Source organism: Malus domestica, chromosome 16 (assembly GCF_042453785.1).
Source record: "Malus domestica chromosome 16, GDT2T_hap1".
Classification (NCBI taxonomy): domain Eukaryota; kingdom Viridiplantae; phylum Streptophyta; class Magnoliopsida; order Rosales; family Rosaceae; genus Malus; species Malus domestica.
The window spans coordinates 27,258,345-27,275,339 of NC_091676.1; the positions used below are offsets into that span (position 1 = coordinate 27,258,345).

The following is a 16,995-nucleotide window of genomic DNA, read 5'->3' on the forward strand; positions in this document are numbered from 1 at the left end:
ATCGGAGGTTCTTCAGCCAAATCCCCCCCCCCAAATTCATTGTGGGTGCGTGAGGCTCTTGGCCTTGACCTAACGTGTTATTTGTTTTGTAGGTGCAATTTTGTCCAAGAACAAGAAGGAAGAAATTTGCATCCACATAAACTATATAACGTACCTAATTTATCAGACATAATCTATAAGACCTAATGAACTAAAACTAAAAATACAAACAGTACCAAATTAACCATACTGAAACTATCGGATCTAAACTATATAATGTACCTAATTGACCATAACAAAACTATCAGGCATAAATTAGTGCATTCTCCACACAAATTATGAGAGCTTTCAAAAGTATGAAAATGGAGCTAGTTATACAGCATTCAAACTTGATTAAATATAAAAATAAAAAAAATTAAAAAAAAAGTAGGTAGTTATAGACAATAAAGATGGCATATTTTTAGACAATGAAGATGGAGGTTACATTTATTGGTGATAATGAATCTACAGTTACATTTTTCAAACTTTGATGGTGGAGGTTACATTGTAGATAATACAGATGCATTCTTGTAAATAGTAGTAAAATTTGTGGTTTTATTATAAGTAACATGTCATGGTGCATTAAAATAAAAATCATTTTTAGATATAAAAACCTTTCAGGTTATATTCTAAGAAGTATTTGAACCCATTTAACTTCTTTCTACACCAAACTTATTGTCTACACGCATATTATTTTTAATTAAAGAACTAATATCTCTTTAAACCCAAATTTATTACCTAAACTACCCTCCCAAATCCAATTCAAAACATAAAGTCATCTTTACATCCATTTAAAAAATAAACTCTCAAATTGAATAGTTTTGTTTTCAAAGAGACTCGAAAGTCAAAAAACATTATGGGTCCTTTGTCCCTTCTCCCACCGTGATCTCTTCAACTAACTGGTCCCAATTCCAATCCATGTCCAAATTCTTCAATTGTTTTCGTGGCAAGTGTCAATATATCTAACAAAGCCTTGAGATTTAAACAACGATACTCTTTGTATATATACTAGTGACTAGTAAGGCTGCTATTATTAACATTGGAGAAAAAATAGTTGTTTAAAACTAACATTCTTCTTCACATGTTACCGTTTTTGTAATTTATACTCATATTTTTCTAATCAAAATCTTGAGTTTTGAATATACTTGAATCTTCTGAGGGTTAAAGTTTTTGTGAGCATATTCAAGTACATTAGCTGTTATTTTGGGCCATAAACCAAACTGTTTTGTCTGCAATCAAATTGATGTGGAGATCTCCTTTAAACAAAGATTAAAAAACTTATATTCATAGAAAGGGTTTCATACATAGAAAGGGTTTCATACATAGAAAAGAGATCCTCTCCGGATCTGTCCCTCCAAGCTAAAGAGGGTTTTCCTGTACGTTCATTAGTAAATATTTATTCATTTATTCTGAGAGGTCATGTCATAGACTAATCTTACAACTGAATGTTGAAACAGTAAATATTTGCCCTTGAATTTAAAAATGTAATATTTTTTTGACACTCATAGTCGAAGTGAATTTTCCGAAGATAAAATGGATTATGGGAATCTGTGACTTGAACTGTAGCAACAGAAGCCTGCTCGTGCAGCTTCGGCGGCGCTTTTTTGCAGATCCAAACCGTTTATTTCTTTCTATTCGTTAGTATATATAGCCTTTAAAAAGTTTTTACTAACTTCTATGTTTTTAGCCGTTTGATCAAATTTTAAAGGGCTAGATCACTTGATCCCTGGGCTTTGGAGGGAAAGATCCAAAGATGATCTCTTTCCTCATATATATCCCAAAATTTTGGTGTATGCAACAATTTTTTAGTACTTTCACTTTGGCGGTGTAAAAAGTTTAAACTATGAGCAGCCTGAGATTGAAGAAAAAAAAATTGAAAATCAAATACTCATCTTCAAACTCTAAAAAAAAATAAAAAAATTGAAACCAAACGAACAAAAAATTTCCATAAGTCGAGTCATAACTTAGTTGGAGGATTGATCAAAACTCTATCACCATCTATTGATATATATATATATATATAAAATAAAAAAAATAAAAAAAAACTTGTTTTTTTCTCTATAAGAGAACTGACGAAGGATTTGACCAATATTGTGCGGCTTTCAAAGAAGTCTTACAAAAAATTAAGCAGTCATCTACAAAACAGAAATTAGAAAAACGAAATCCTCAAGGAGATGAAAGAATTCCAACAAGATGTTTTGATGCTGAAGTGAATCTATTAAGCTGTCTAATAAAAGGCTCCGTGCACAAAATAAAAATATAAGGAGATAATAGGTCACCTTGTCAAATACTTACTAGGAGAAGTGAAAAACCCTTGCGGGTTACCCTTAATAAGAATAGAGAAGGAACGAGTCATAATAAGATTAACATATTGTCATAGAAGCCAAACTTTAAAGGGAGCTTTAATGAAAGGTTTTTCCAATTTTTTTATTAACGAAGAACCATGTAATGACATTATTTAATGAAATGATAATGTTAGGGAAATTAATTTTTTTAAATTAAATGAATGATTGTTGATAATTAGATTATTACTCAAGTGCTGATTGACGTGCTTATTTCATACTAGTGACACATCATTTAATTTAAAATTTTAATACCCTTAACATTACTCTTAATAAAAAGGCTTAAATTTTAATAAAAGAAAACTTAAACTTTAATGTAAAAGACAAAATAGTTGAATAAAAAAAAAAAAAAAAAACTGACTTGTAGTCCCAGGTATCACGTCACACTCTCTTTTACCCCCTCATTGCTCTCTCATCTTTCATATATTCTCATCACCTTTCTCTTTCCACTCATTTCTCATCTATCCACATCAACTTTCTCTCTCCTATCTCCTTTCGCTTCTCCCACTCTCTCATGTCACTTTACTTTCACTCCATAAACGAATATATATATATATATATATATATATATTTGTTGTTGTTTGTTTATTAGACCATTGTTTCATAATTTTTTAAAAATAAATTAAGTAATAATATTATAAGATAAAAAAATGAAGAAAATTTTTATTTTTCAGTTTTATAAATGGTGTTTATTTTAATTGCAAAATAGTGATTTTTGTTGTGGTCTATTTTTATCTAACAAAATAGAGAGGGTCGGCGGCAGTGGGAGAGAGAAGAGAGATGTGTGTTTGTAGAATTGTAGGGGAATGTGTGTGTTGTTATCCCTCCTACATTGTGCCTTTATTTATAGTAGTAAAGGGAGAGAAGATATTTCTTCTCCTCCAAGTAATACAAGTTGTAATAGGAAAGGATAACTAGAATAAAATCTAATTTAGGATTTACACAATCATACTTATTCTAGGAATGTTTACAACACTCCCCCTTGAGTGTGCAAATACTTAAGGTAGATGTAGCATCATGCAGAAGTTGAGGAAGTCGACTCGTCGGCACTGATTCCAAGGAACAACTCTTATTCTCAATAAGATAGGAACTTGCATAAGTAGTAAGTCTCACTAAAAAAACCCTAAGCCTATGGCAAAAACCCAAGTAGGGACAAAATCCATAGTCTAAGGAAAAATGCGTGAGAAATGCAAAGTCAAAAGAAACGTCTACAGGACGTCATCAGGGATATGACCAGCCCAAGGTGGGTGCCTCGTTAAAACCTAGTTAGGTAGCAAAAACCCAGTGGGAAAAATGCTCCTAATCGTAGGGAAAAAGAGTACATTAAGATCAAGCAAGTATCCAGAAGATACTCCCCCTGAGTTTGACATAATTCCAAAGAGAAATAGCAAAGTTACAACTCAGAAAGTTTACGCATACCAATTCCATGAACAAGCTTCTGAAACGTCGCCTTAGGTAGTGATTTGGTGAAGAGGTTGGCCAGATTGTCTTGTGATCGGATTTGCGTGACTTCAATCTTCTGATGCTCTTGTTGTTGATGTGTAAAGAAGAACTTCGGCGCAATATGCTTGGTGTTGTCTCCTTTGATGTAACCCTTCTTGAGCTGTTCGATGCAAGCTGCGTTGTCTTCAAAAATCGTCGTCGGGGCATTAACGGCGGGATGAAGATCACATGAGCTTCGAATATGGCCCATTACTGCTCTTAACCAAAAGCATTCCCGAGTTGCTTCATGTAAGGCGAGAATTTCAGCATGGTTAGACGAAGTGGCAACTAAGGTCTGTTTAGTTGACCTCCAAGATATTGCGATGCCTCCAACGGTAAAGACATAACCCGTTTGAGAACGCGCCTTGTGCGGATCAGATAAGTATCTAGCGTCGGCATAACCAACAAGGCGAGAATCAACCCGATGAGCATAGGGTATGGCATCACTCGAGGATTTGTATGGATATAATAAGCCCAAATCCGTAGTACCCTTAAGGTAACGGAAGATGTCTTTCACGCCAGTCCAATGTCTGCGTGTTGGTGCATTGCTGTATCTTGCCAAAAGATTAACAGCGAAGGAGATGTTGGGTCTAGTGCATTGAGCTAATTACAATAAAGCGCCTATCGCACTTAGATAAGGAACTTCAGGCTTCAAAATTTCTTCATCATCCTCCTTCGGGCGGAAGGGATCTCGCTTTGCATCTAGTGTACGAACGACCATAGGAGTACTCGAAGACTTCGCTTTATCCTCATTAAAACGACGCAACACCTTCTGGGTGTAGTTCAATTGATGTACTAAGATTCCATCCGAACAATGCTCTATCTCGAGACCGAGACAGTATCGAGTCTTTCCTAGATCTTTCATCTCAAATTCTGACTTCAGGTGCGAAGCAGTTCTCGCGAGCTCTTCAGGAGTTCCGATGAGATTCATGTCATCGACATATACTGCAACAATCGCAAATCCGGAATGTGACTTCTTAATGAACACACAAGGGCATAGTTCGTTGTTCACATATCCCTGACTAGTCAAATACTCACTCAGACGGTTATACCACATTCTTCCGGATTGTTTCAAACCGTATAGTGAACGCCTCAGCCGAATTGAGAGCGTGTTCCGGGGTTTGGAAATATTTGAACCAGTCAATGTAAATCCTTCGGGAACTTTCATATAAATTCCGTATCAAGATCCCCATAGAGATACGCGGTTACTACGTCCATCAGCTGCATATCCAGTTTTTTGGAAACTACCAAACTGATAAGGTATCGAAAAGTAATCACATCCATAACGGGTGAGTAAGTTTCGTCATAGTCAATCCCGGGGCGTTGTGAGAAACCTTGTGCTACAAGACGAGCTTTGTAACGCACAATTTCGTTCTTCTCATTATGCTTCCGAACAAAAACCCACTTGTAGCCAATGGGCTTCACATGTGGAGGAGTAGGAACTAGAGGTCCAAACACCTTACGTTTCGCAAGTGAATCAAGTTCGACTTGGATTGCTTGTTTCCAGTTTGACCAATCAGCTCTACGTCGACATTCATCAACGGAACGTGGTTCAATGTCATCGCTCAACATGATCTCAGTAGCTACTGCAAATGCTAATGCATCGTCGACAATCATCTCATTTCTACGCCACACATCATCTAAGCTAGCATAATAGACCGAAATCTCACGATTCTCGGGAGGACGATTCGTCTCTTCAAGGATGCTTCCATAATCTAGAATTTCCTCATGAGTTGGGTAAAATGAGTAAGCGATAGTCGGATTCACGGTAGGCTCTTCAGGACCTTGTGCCGTGGTTTTCCTCTTCCGGGAGTGTGAATCCTTTGAACCAAGGGGTCTGCCACGCTTTTGTGTAAGGGCAGATGATTGGCTAGCCGCTAATGTACGTGGATCACCAGAATTGGCGTCCCGGGCTTCCAGGAGGGTAGTTCGTCGTACATTTGGTACATCTATCTTTGCAGGCGTATTCGCAGCTGGAATATGTGATCTTGTCACGCGCGCTAGATCGATGAAAGTATCTGGCATGCTCTGAGCTATGTTCTGGAGATCTAATATGCGCTGCACTTCAGCTTCAGACTGAGTGGTGCGAGGATCTAAATGAGACAAAGTGGAAGTTGTCCACGATAATTCACGTCGTTCATTCGGACTGTTGACGTTCTTATCTCCCCCTAACGGCGGGAAGACTGTCTCATACAAGTGACAATCCGCGAAACAAGCGGTAAACAGATCGCCTGTCAAAGGTTCTAAGTAACGAATAATCGAAGGAGAATCATATCCGACATAGATTCCCATCCTTCGCTGAGGCCCCATTTTTGTACGTAAGGGCGGCGAAATCGGCACATAGACCGCACAACCAAAAACGCGCAGATGCGATATGTCGGGTTCGCATCCGGTGACCAACTGAAGGGCACTAAATGGTTGTGTCGCAACAGGCCTCAGGCGGACCAACTTTGCTGCGTGCAATATTGCATGGCCCCAAGCAGCGATCGGGAGCTTGGTACGTATGACCAATGATCGAGCAATTATTTGTAAACGCTTAATGAAAGCCTCTGCTAGGCTGTTCTGGGTGTGAACATGGGGTATAGGATGTTCAACTTTAACCCCAACCGACATGCAATAGTCATCAAAAGTTTTAGATGTGAATTCTCCAGCATTATCCAATCGAATAGATTTGATCGGATAATCAGGGTGGTGAGCCCTGAGCTTGATAACCTGAGCCAACAGTTTGGAGAATGCAACGTTCCTTGTGGACAACAAGCACACGTGTGACCAACGTGTAGAAGCGTCAACCAAAACCAAAAAATATCTAAATGGTCCGCAGGGAGGTTGAATCGGTCCACAAATGTCCCCCTGAATCCGTTGTAGAAAAATGAGAGGATTCGAACGAATCTTGTCATAAGAAGGCTTAGTAATAAGCTTTCCCATAGAACATGTTTGACATGCGATTTCATGGATCGAACCTAAGCTTCGGGTTAGTGGATGCCCGTGTGAAGTTTTGAGGATACGGCGCATCGCTATTCGTCCAGGATGTCCCAAACGATCATGCCAAAGTGTAATTTCGTGCGCGGTCCCTATGGTAGGGCCGGCCACATAGTGGCATTCGATGGGGCGTATGGTCGTAGTATACAGACCACTCGGGTTACGCTCCATCTTTTCTAGAATACGCTTCTGGCCATATTCGTAAGAAGTTACGCACAGAAATTCAACTCCGTTTTCTACGTGGGTTTCAGCGTGGTAATTGTTATCTCTAATGTCCTTGAAACTTAGTAACATTCTTCCGGAACGTGGAGAATAGAGTGCCTCAGCAATGGTCAAGATTGTACCATTGGACAACATTATACGTGCCTTACCGTATCCTTCTATCAGCTTAGATGGGCCTGAGAGGGTTGTTAGAGGTGCATTCTTAGGTACGAAGTTAGTGAAATAGATGCGTTCACGCAAAACAGTATGCGTGGTTGCACTATCTGCCAGACAACTAACTTTCCCACTAGTCATACCTAGAATGAAAAATTAATTTGAATTGGTCACATGCATAAAAGTTTATAAAAACAAGTATTAATTCAAAATAATTTCATTTATTCAAGGATTAAAACTGAATATCCAAAATAAATCGCCAACTAATAATCCAAAACATGAAGGAAAATTGTTCAAAATCAACCAAAAAACAAGGTGGGGTGCGGCCACTATGTGGAATTCGGCCCCAATTGTCTTATTTCAACTAAAAAAAAGGTCTATGTCTAAGATTCTAATCTTCCATAGGAGTGGTATCCTCCTGAAAGTCAGAAACCTCCATCTTTGTAGTCTCCGGTTCGTCCACTTGCATGAAGTTTGATTCAAACTTCTTACGACGAGAATGATATTCATCTACAACCTTCTTGGGAGCACGGCAAATACAGGACCAATGGTCCTTTGAACCACAACGATAGCACATATCGTCATTCATTGTGGCAAGTGCTTTGCCCTTATTCTTGAAGTTCGGGGCCTTAGGAGCGAGGTTTGGGTGCTTCTGGGCTTTGTTTCCTCCCTTGAATGAGCCTTGACTCTGTTGACCTTGGTGGGATGGCTTCTGGCCGCCCTTACCACGCCTCTTTTGGCGTTTTGGGTGCTGATTAGTGCTATAATGTGCTTTAGGCACATCAGTAGCCCCAGTAGGTCGAGCTTGATGATTCTTCATCAACAGCCGGTTCTACTTTTCAGCAAGAAGTAAAACAGAGATCAAATCCAAGAACTTAGTGAACTTCTGAGCTCTATATTGTTGCTACAGGACAATATTAGAAGCAGAGAAGGTCGAGTAGGTATTCTCCAGGAGATCCTCTTCAGTCAAAGTTTCATTGCAAAACTTGAGAAGTGATCGGATTCGACAAACTTCAGAATTATATTCATTCACAGACTTAAAGTCTTGGAAGCGCAAGTGCTGCCAGTCGTGTCTTGCTTCAGGCAAGAATATGTCCTTTTGGTGATCGAAACGCGTCATGAATATGTCTTCGAATGAAGATCATAGCAGTGGCTTTTTCAGCTTCGCCAACAGGTTCAGTTGTTGCTTCTTCAATAGCAGGACGCAAGTTCTTGGCAGTGAGGTGGAGCTTCACATCTTGAACCCACTTGAGGTAGTTCCTTCCAAATACCTCCGAAGCGGTGAAGTCGAGTTTGTTCAAATTCGACATGTTCCTATCACAAATAGATGGACAAGATGTGGTTAGTGTAATGGAGAAAAATCAATCCATTCACATAGGAGTAGAACATACAGGTTCTAATAGACATGTATTGGTTTAATTTTGCATGAAAAACTTCGGGTTTTCATGGGTGATATGTTTAAGAGAAAACTTCAGGTTTTCAAACAAGGCATGTTTATAAGAAACTTCGGGTTTCAAAGTAATTATGAACTTCAGGTTCATATATTCCTGCAGGCAAACACAAATATATATGCAAACAAATATGCAACAAATATATGCAAAAATATTGTATAATGATAATTGAATTAATTTATTTGGTCTTCGGGGCCAAATTAAAGTGTGGGTGAAAATATAAAAACCCATATTGTTTAAAAATATTAAATAATAAAATCTCAGGGCCTAAAAATATAGGCAAAGCCCACAGGTGGCACATGGAGCTCACGGGGAGACATGGGCAAGGGGAATGGGTTGCTGTGTGCAGCCCCAAAAAAAAATTTCTTTTTTTTTCTCACGGGTCGCTTCAGGCGAGCCAAAAAAAAATTTTGTTCTTTTTTTTTTCTTTTCCCGCACGGGCTGGGCCGTGACATCTCAGAACAGCAGCAAGCCCAAAGGGCGCTGATGCAGGCCGAGGGACAGGAGCCTACTAGGGCTCTGGTTTTTGGGATCAAACACCCCAGTGAGTGCTGGGTGTGTGTCGCCAGAGAAGAACACTGGACCTGGCGCTTCTGGCGTCGGTCGGGGTGTTGTTTAAGACTCAATTTGAGTCATGGTGACCATGGGGGTGAACGGAGATTTGAAAAAATCTTGATATTCATTGTAAAACCCTAGAAATTCGATTGTAATTTAAAAAAAAAATCGAATTTTCAGACAAAAATTCGTCGGGGACAACTGCAGGTCGTCGGGGGTAACTGGGCATGGCTGCAGGCCATGTTGGTTGACGATTTCATGGGTGGCGACGCCTTCTGGGCGTCGGGTCTGGGTGTTGGGCCTGGAGCCGTGGCTCCAGGATTGGTTCTCGGCTCGGGAAAACATGGGGGATGAGTTGGGCCATCGCAGGTTGCGGGCCTGGTGGCTTGTGGCTTGCAGGGTGCAAGTGCACGGGTTCAAACAGAACCCTAATTCCCCAATCGCAAATTTTTTTTATATTTTTAATTCAATTATATTATATGCATGTATAATTCTAATGAATCACATATTTACGTTGATGCATATGCAAATAATAGTTTCAATGCATGTACATATGTAAGATTCAATTCATGGCAAATATCAAATTCACATAATTGTAGCAATTTTGGTTATGAAGCATACACAATTTATGTAGAATCTAAAATACGTTAAACGTAAAGTTGGGTCATGCATCATGGTGAATGTTCATGCTATCAGGGCTTGCAAAATATCGAGTTAAAAGCCGTTGTTTGGAAAGAACCTGATTGCGTGATGATATGGATGAACTTGATGCAGAAAAAAAATCTCCAACGTCAGATTCCTAAGCGCAGCGGTAGGAGCGTGCTGATAACGTGTTGTGGTCTATTTTTATCTAACAAAATAGAGAGGGCCGGCGGCAGTGGGAGAGAGAAGAGAGATGTGTGTTTGTAGAATTGTAGGGGAATGTGTGTGTTGTTATCCCTCCTACATTGTGCCTTTATTTATAGTAGTAAAGGGAGAGAAGATATTTCTTCTCCTCCAAGTAATACAAGTTGTAATAGGAAAGGATAACTAGAATCAAATCTAATCTAGGATATACACAATCATACTTATTCTAGGAATGTTTACAACAATTTTAATGTTAGTTTGGACAAGTTTTTAAGTTTATATCATGTCATATAGACACTGACTATTTTTAGAACAGAACACTAATTATTTCTAAAATTAAACATTGATTATTTTTAGAACTGAACACCAACTATTTCTAGAACTAAACACCTATCCCTATTTCTTAAATTGAACACTAACTATTTATAGAACAAAACATTGACTATCTCTTAAATTGAACACTAGTACTATGACTAATTCTTAAACTGAACAATGACTATTTCTAGAACTAAATATGGGTACTATGACTATTTCTTATACTGGACACTGATACTATCTATATTTCTCAAACTGAATACTGACTATTTTTTAAAATGAAGACTGAATATTTTTATAACAGAACACTGACCATTTCTAGAACTGAATACCGATACTGTCACTATTTCTTATACTGAATACTAGTATTATCACTATTTGTTAAACTAAATGCTGACTATTTCCAAATCCCCATTAAAAAGTCACCTTGTTTATGCTTGGTTGGTTACATCCCACGTTGAAGCAGTGAAATGTCCAGGGATGTTCTTGATTCCATTTTACCCAGAAATAATTACCTTCCAAGTTGCAACATCTTTCTCGTAATATCAAAAACCACACGTGTCATATCAATTAGGTCACAAAGAGCATACATATGCCCCAATAAATTTTCAACAAAAACATTGAAATCTTGACTATGAAATATTAACAGAAATTTGGTTATAAATTACGGAATTATAAAATGTAACATGGGTATTTTAAAAAGATAACGATTGTATTTCATCCATGACCTCACATTATTGTGGGATCATAATTTTTTGGGGTCAGAGTAAGGTTGATCCAAATACTGTTACCTAAGAAGTCTGGTCATGGACTCACCAGCTCCATGCAGAGCTGGATCAGATGGAGCTGCAGTGCCACCACCACTCTGTTCCAAGATAATAGGTGGAGTCCTAACGACTCCGCTAGATGACCATGCTTGTTCAGTAAGATACGTGATCTGATCTGGATATGGACTCAATCAGATCCTTATAAGTCCTAGAGTTCCTATAATCTAGGAATTGACGGGCGCTGATGAGTGCATATTTTAATATCTATTTTATCCCGAAAGCTACATTTTCTTTTTTAATTTTGGATTTAAATGAAATGAATTACATGGTTTTGTGTTTATATAATTAAATTAATGAGTTGGAGAAAATCATGTTATAATTCCTTGGTTTTAATTTAATCAGCTGATTTCTTCTAATTTAAGTCTTTATGCCTGTAGCCTTTGGTTGAAGTATAATAGACTACTTGACTACAGAAGATACATGTTGCTTAAATCATTTTCATTTAACTTGCCTGTAGGTAACTTATTGGAATTACTTGGTGAAGTCACCAGCACATGACAATTTGTAGAAGCACAAGCTTAGAGCAAGTGAGACAACCAGTCCCTAACTTTACGATTTTATTGATTTTAAATGAGTGAAATTACAAAAATGCCCTTGAGACAAAGGTGTTGATTTTTGTTGACCTCCTTGTCGTGTCATGTAAGATCCATTTCTTGGCATATTCTCGTAGTATTCATTGTTACGAACATGTGGGCACAAACAGAACGTAATTTGGAGCTATAACAAAAGAGTTATTAACATTTAAAGTCGAGGGCATTTTAGTAAATTTAACCTTCACTCTGGAAGGCTCCAGATTTTCTGGAGCAATGTGATTAAGCCATGTGGACGGTTGTGATGAAGAGTGGGGAAGAGAAAGGAGAGAGAGGGACGGATGAGAGGAGGAAGAAATTAAAGATGGTGGGGAATGGTTTGCCCAATCAGGAAAGAAAGAAAGGGAAAAGGGCAACCAATGAGGAGGAGAGAGGGAAGTGTGGGAACCAATCAGAAAAGAGAGAACATGAGGGAAATGAGAGACCCAGCCCCAACCGAATACCCTCGACCCATTTTTGAATCTGATTTTTTGGGCATTTTTCCGACAAAATTCCGTCAAATTTTCAGGTGATTCAAGGCCTCTATCACCTACCATCATCATCGCGTCACTTTCCATTCCATTTCCACCCAAACTCGATGGGGTTTCACCACAGTTTCAAGAAGAACAGAATGAGAGCCGCAAGCTTCACCGCAGCAGAATCTGCCATTCTTGAAGCAAACTCCATCAACCATCACCCCTAATAGACTTCCCACAACCCCAGGAACAACACCCAAGCATTAGATGAGGCATCAGAGTTCGTTTAGGCATCGAATCAAGAACACCAATTTCAAGGGTTTCTTGCGGATTGAGGCATTTTTAGGCCACTTCTCGACCGAATTGGACTTCGGCCTAGGTATGAAAGTTGTTTCTCTCAATGAAATCTTCATTCCTGTAAAATTTGGAAATTTTTGGAGTTGTTCGATTTTCTGGAAAGTTGAGGTGGCCACCTGCCACGTGAAGTGGCGCATGGCCAGTGGGCTTACGCTACATTTTTAAGTTAAATTCGATGTTATAATTTCAATTTGATAACCATTTGTTATAGTTCGATAGTTTGAATCTAGTATTATTTACTAGCCACTTTACCATTTTATGATCTGATGATCCGACCATTGGATCGTCACCAAATCTTAATACATTATAGTATGCAATATTTGAGGACCATAGGAACTGACAGATTAGGAATCCGACGTACGGATCTTCAAAAATTGAATTTCTAAGTTTGTAAAACAAACGTTGATAGCAACCTAATTCTAACAATTGGCGGAGATCCAATTGTTGCATCGTAAAGAAGTTTTAGTATGTTGTTTTAGAAGCATAGTGTGGACTTTGGGAAGTTACAGATTAGAAATCCATGGGCGGATGTTCTAGATTGACTTATATAGGGTTGTGGACCCTCCTTGGCATATGTCGATGTCCCGTTTCCAAATTCGCACTCCGTTTTCCCAAATTTAATTGTTTTAGTGAAGTTTTATTAATGGGTCCTAATATTATGCTTAGGTACGATTACTATTGGTGACTTTGCCTATTCTAGTTCAAACGGGTTCGACTCGACGACATGATCTGTGAGTGGGTCTTTTCTTTGATAGATACATATATACATGTTTAGTTTCCATATATACATCTGATAATGAATTTTTTATATGAATGCCATAGTTAAATTAATATTTATCGGAAATGACATAACGAAGAAAATTAGGAAATCATTATGAATCTTACGGGATGCCTTAGCTAAAATTATGGCTATGAATAATATTATGATGACTAGAATTATCGAATCATTATGGCATGAATACATTTATGTTATTTGCTCATCGTTTGCTGCACTGGTGTTTGTACTTTGCCGGGCCAGGGCCAGGCTTTCTTGTGTATGTGCACATCGCGCCTTACACTCACTTTGGATCCATTATAGGTGTCAGTCCTGTCGTACAGGTTGCCATAGGCAACTTCGACTCGTATGTGCTACGCATAGCGTCAATCTTCATGTGATTGTAGTACTAGAGTGTATATCATTATTACACCCAGTTCTATCCATGTCAGAATACCTCTGCATGAACTCGTGTGTCAGCATGTGTCGATGAGCACCCAATATGATATGTTGTTTATGCGAGATTTTGTGATTATGGATGTCGTGCCCTTATTTACGAGATATTGTGCCGTAATGAATTCTTGAGATTTTTCAGGCTACAGTAAGTATTTTCTTACGATACATAGTATGTATATTTTAGAAACTATACTTGTTTTACAACAAGGGGTTATTATGCTTTCGAAAAGGTTTTTTTTTTTTTTTCTACAAAGATTTGTTTCTAGGCCCACTCACCCTTGTTTTTCACCCCTCTAGGTTTTATTGCTAGGCTTACATGTCGACAAGGTTTCTTGGTAAGCTTGGTGTAGACGATTAGCTTCGATGGTATAATTCTCACCTTATCTTACTATACTGTACTTATGCTCTGACATCACATGTGAAATGAGTTCATTCCCGCTCATAACACACTCTTATATTTGGGCACTTTTAGGTTTCCATATAAGGAAAACTAATGAAAAGGACTTCAAAACTTTGAGTCTTAACAATAAGGACAAAATAAAGGGTAAAGTGAATAGTACCAGAATTGACTTTTTAGTGTAAAAATGTGGTTTTTTTGTTAAAGTGAACAGTACCGGAAGCTTTTCGTTAAAGTTCCCTATTTAATTCACATTTTCACTACATTTTATGGCTTCGTCACCCTCCAGGTGTCAGCTAACACAGCTCAATTCGGAATCCAGGTGGACATTCCGAGTCGGGGTGTGTTATCCAGCCCTAAAAAAATACGCCAGTACCCTGCCCATTTAATCCACTCAGGGCACAATGATAGACCTAATGAACAGTAATTGGTCAAAAGCATCTCCACCCCTAAAAAATGCGTTGGCATAAACGATCTCCACCCCTACAAAATGCGTTGGCACCTAGTCCATTTCAAATATTAATACTTTTGTTTTATAAAATAAGTAAAAAAAAATTAGTTTTAATTTCGGATAAGATTTTTATCCAATCTTGTCACGCCAAGGGAGAAAAAGCTACATAATTCTCTCCCATTTTCCATGGTCAGCCGGTCACACAAATCAAGAGAAAGAGAAGTTTTAGCAAAGTTAAATTGGAAATAAAGATGAGGATTAAGTGGAGGATTAATTGACATAAAGGCTATGGCAGGTGGAATACTAAGAGGTTAGCAAGTAGTTAAAATTGTATTTCCATTTCCTCTTTTTTATGACAATAAAGTGGCTATTAAGTTTGGTGAGTTATGGGAAAGGTAAACAATGCCCAGCGGCGAGGTGGCATGGGAAGGATAGAAAAATTAGAACAAAAATAAAAGGGAAAACAAAAGGGGAGCTGACGGGAAGCAATAGAGGAGGAAGGGAGAAATCTTGGTATTCTCTTCTTTCGGTTTTATCTTCTCAAACTCATGTCTTTCTTTTAGTTTTATTTTAAGATTATATGTAACTAATTTTTAGAAGTTAGGGGCTGTTTTGAAACCCCTAATATGATTGCAAATATGTTATGACATTTCGTGTCATTTTCTTTTATGAAATGATGAAAATTGGTTCACTACTTATGTCAGTGATGAATTCCTTATATGTTTTCTATGGATGCATACTTAGTAAGTATATCTAGGATTCTAATGCCATGAATATGTGTGTGCCTGCCCTTATCAAATGAGGACCTACATATGTTCTAGAGTAGTGCTTGTTAATTGTGATTAACATGTGAACCGATTTCTAGGATAAGTAAGACAACACCAGTATTTATGATGCCTTGTGATGACTCAAACTCTTTTCATTCTTAATGATTTCTACTTGTTAAATCGATGAACATGCCATTCTAGATGGCATGCTAGGGACTAAGTTAAGTTGAAAACGTCATTCTCTTACCATACTACATAAGAAAGAGTAATATGTTGAGTTCTAACATTGAGCCAACTTGAGCATCTTCATCCAGAAATAAAAGGAATTTGAATGAAACGTAACATGTTTGCATGATTATTTGGTGGTGGATAGCAATTCCTCTAACTCATTTTCTTAACTTGTGAACTGCAATCTACTTTTATTATTTATAATTCGCTTATGTCCTGTTTTTGTTCGATTTAATTAAAATAGCAAATCAACTCCAAAAATCCCGAACATTTGTGTGAGTGTACCTCTGTATGTCTAGTTTCTGCATATAAAATTTGTTGAATTTAGATAAGTGTAAGTTGGTCTAATAATTATTTTTCAGTGACTGGTCAGTAGGGACATCATCCCAGTTTTTGTGACATTTTAAGTAGTTAGAGAAGACAATCTTCTGCGGGAAAGACCCTTATTTTCATATGCTAGAATTGACAAATCTTAGGGTTAACAAGGAAAAACAATAGGACATTTGTGTGCTACTTTGTGGTGTGCTTTTAATCGTATCAGGCACAACAAGTAATCACAACTCCTAAGAGGCTTTTATATATCCTCTAGGATTTTGCCAACTTGGAACGAGGATTCTATCCTAAAAGGTCTCTCTCCCCACAGTATAAATACACCCATTTAGGGGTTTATCTCTGGTCTTGAATCTAAACACTTGAATCTCTTGCCCAGTACTTCTTGAGTCTAAAACTGTTCACTAACTTGACTGTCGAATAACCTTTAACTAGCACACACACCCCCTCCTGATCTTAGGCTTGATCATAGTCGTCTACTGTTTTGCAAGTAGTCGAGTTCAAAGCACTTTCTCCTCACACAGTGATGCAAAAATTTGGTTCCAACAATTGGTGCTTTCATTGAGCATGAACTTTTATTCATCTCGACTCGATGACTTTACTTAGACAGACATCTTACAGTCAGGCCATAGACCTGAATAATGAAGATGCACATTTCATGCATCAAGTTTGGGATGGCTTGTTGATAAGCTTATATTTATATATATTTTACATCAAATTCACTTGTCTTTTCTTAGTTAGTTTCTTATATTTTTGAGCTATTTACTTTGTTTTTGTGTTTTGTGGGATTTGTCAAGCAAAGAAAAGAAAAATAGCACAAGTGGGATTTTAAGTGACAAATTCGTCAAAACTGCCTGTGCAGATCAGCTGACTTTGAAAGCAAGTTTCGAACATCTCAGAATGAATTAGAGAATGAACCTTATATGCTTGGAAAGATACGGATATCTATTTTCTGGAGCATTTCACGGATTGTTAATATCATTTGTCTAGAAAAAGTTATGGCTGTTTTAATACTGAAAG

The 16,995-nt window shown here is 37.8% G+C and overlaps 1 long non-coding RNA gene across 1 annotated transcript in view; it reads right to left on the reverse strand.

Moving 5' to 3' along the window:
• Positions 1-16,995, reverse strand: part of LOC139192659 (uncharacterized) — an 88,328-nt gene that overhangs the window by 298 nt on the left and 71,035 nt on the right. The gene's annotated exons all lie outside the window — the stretch shown is intronic.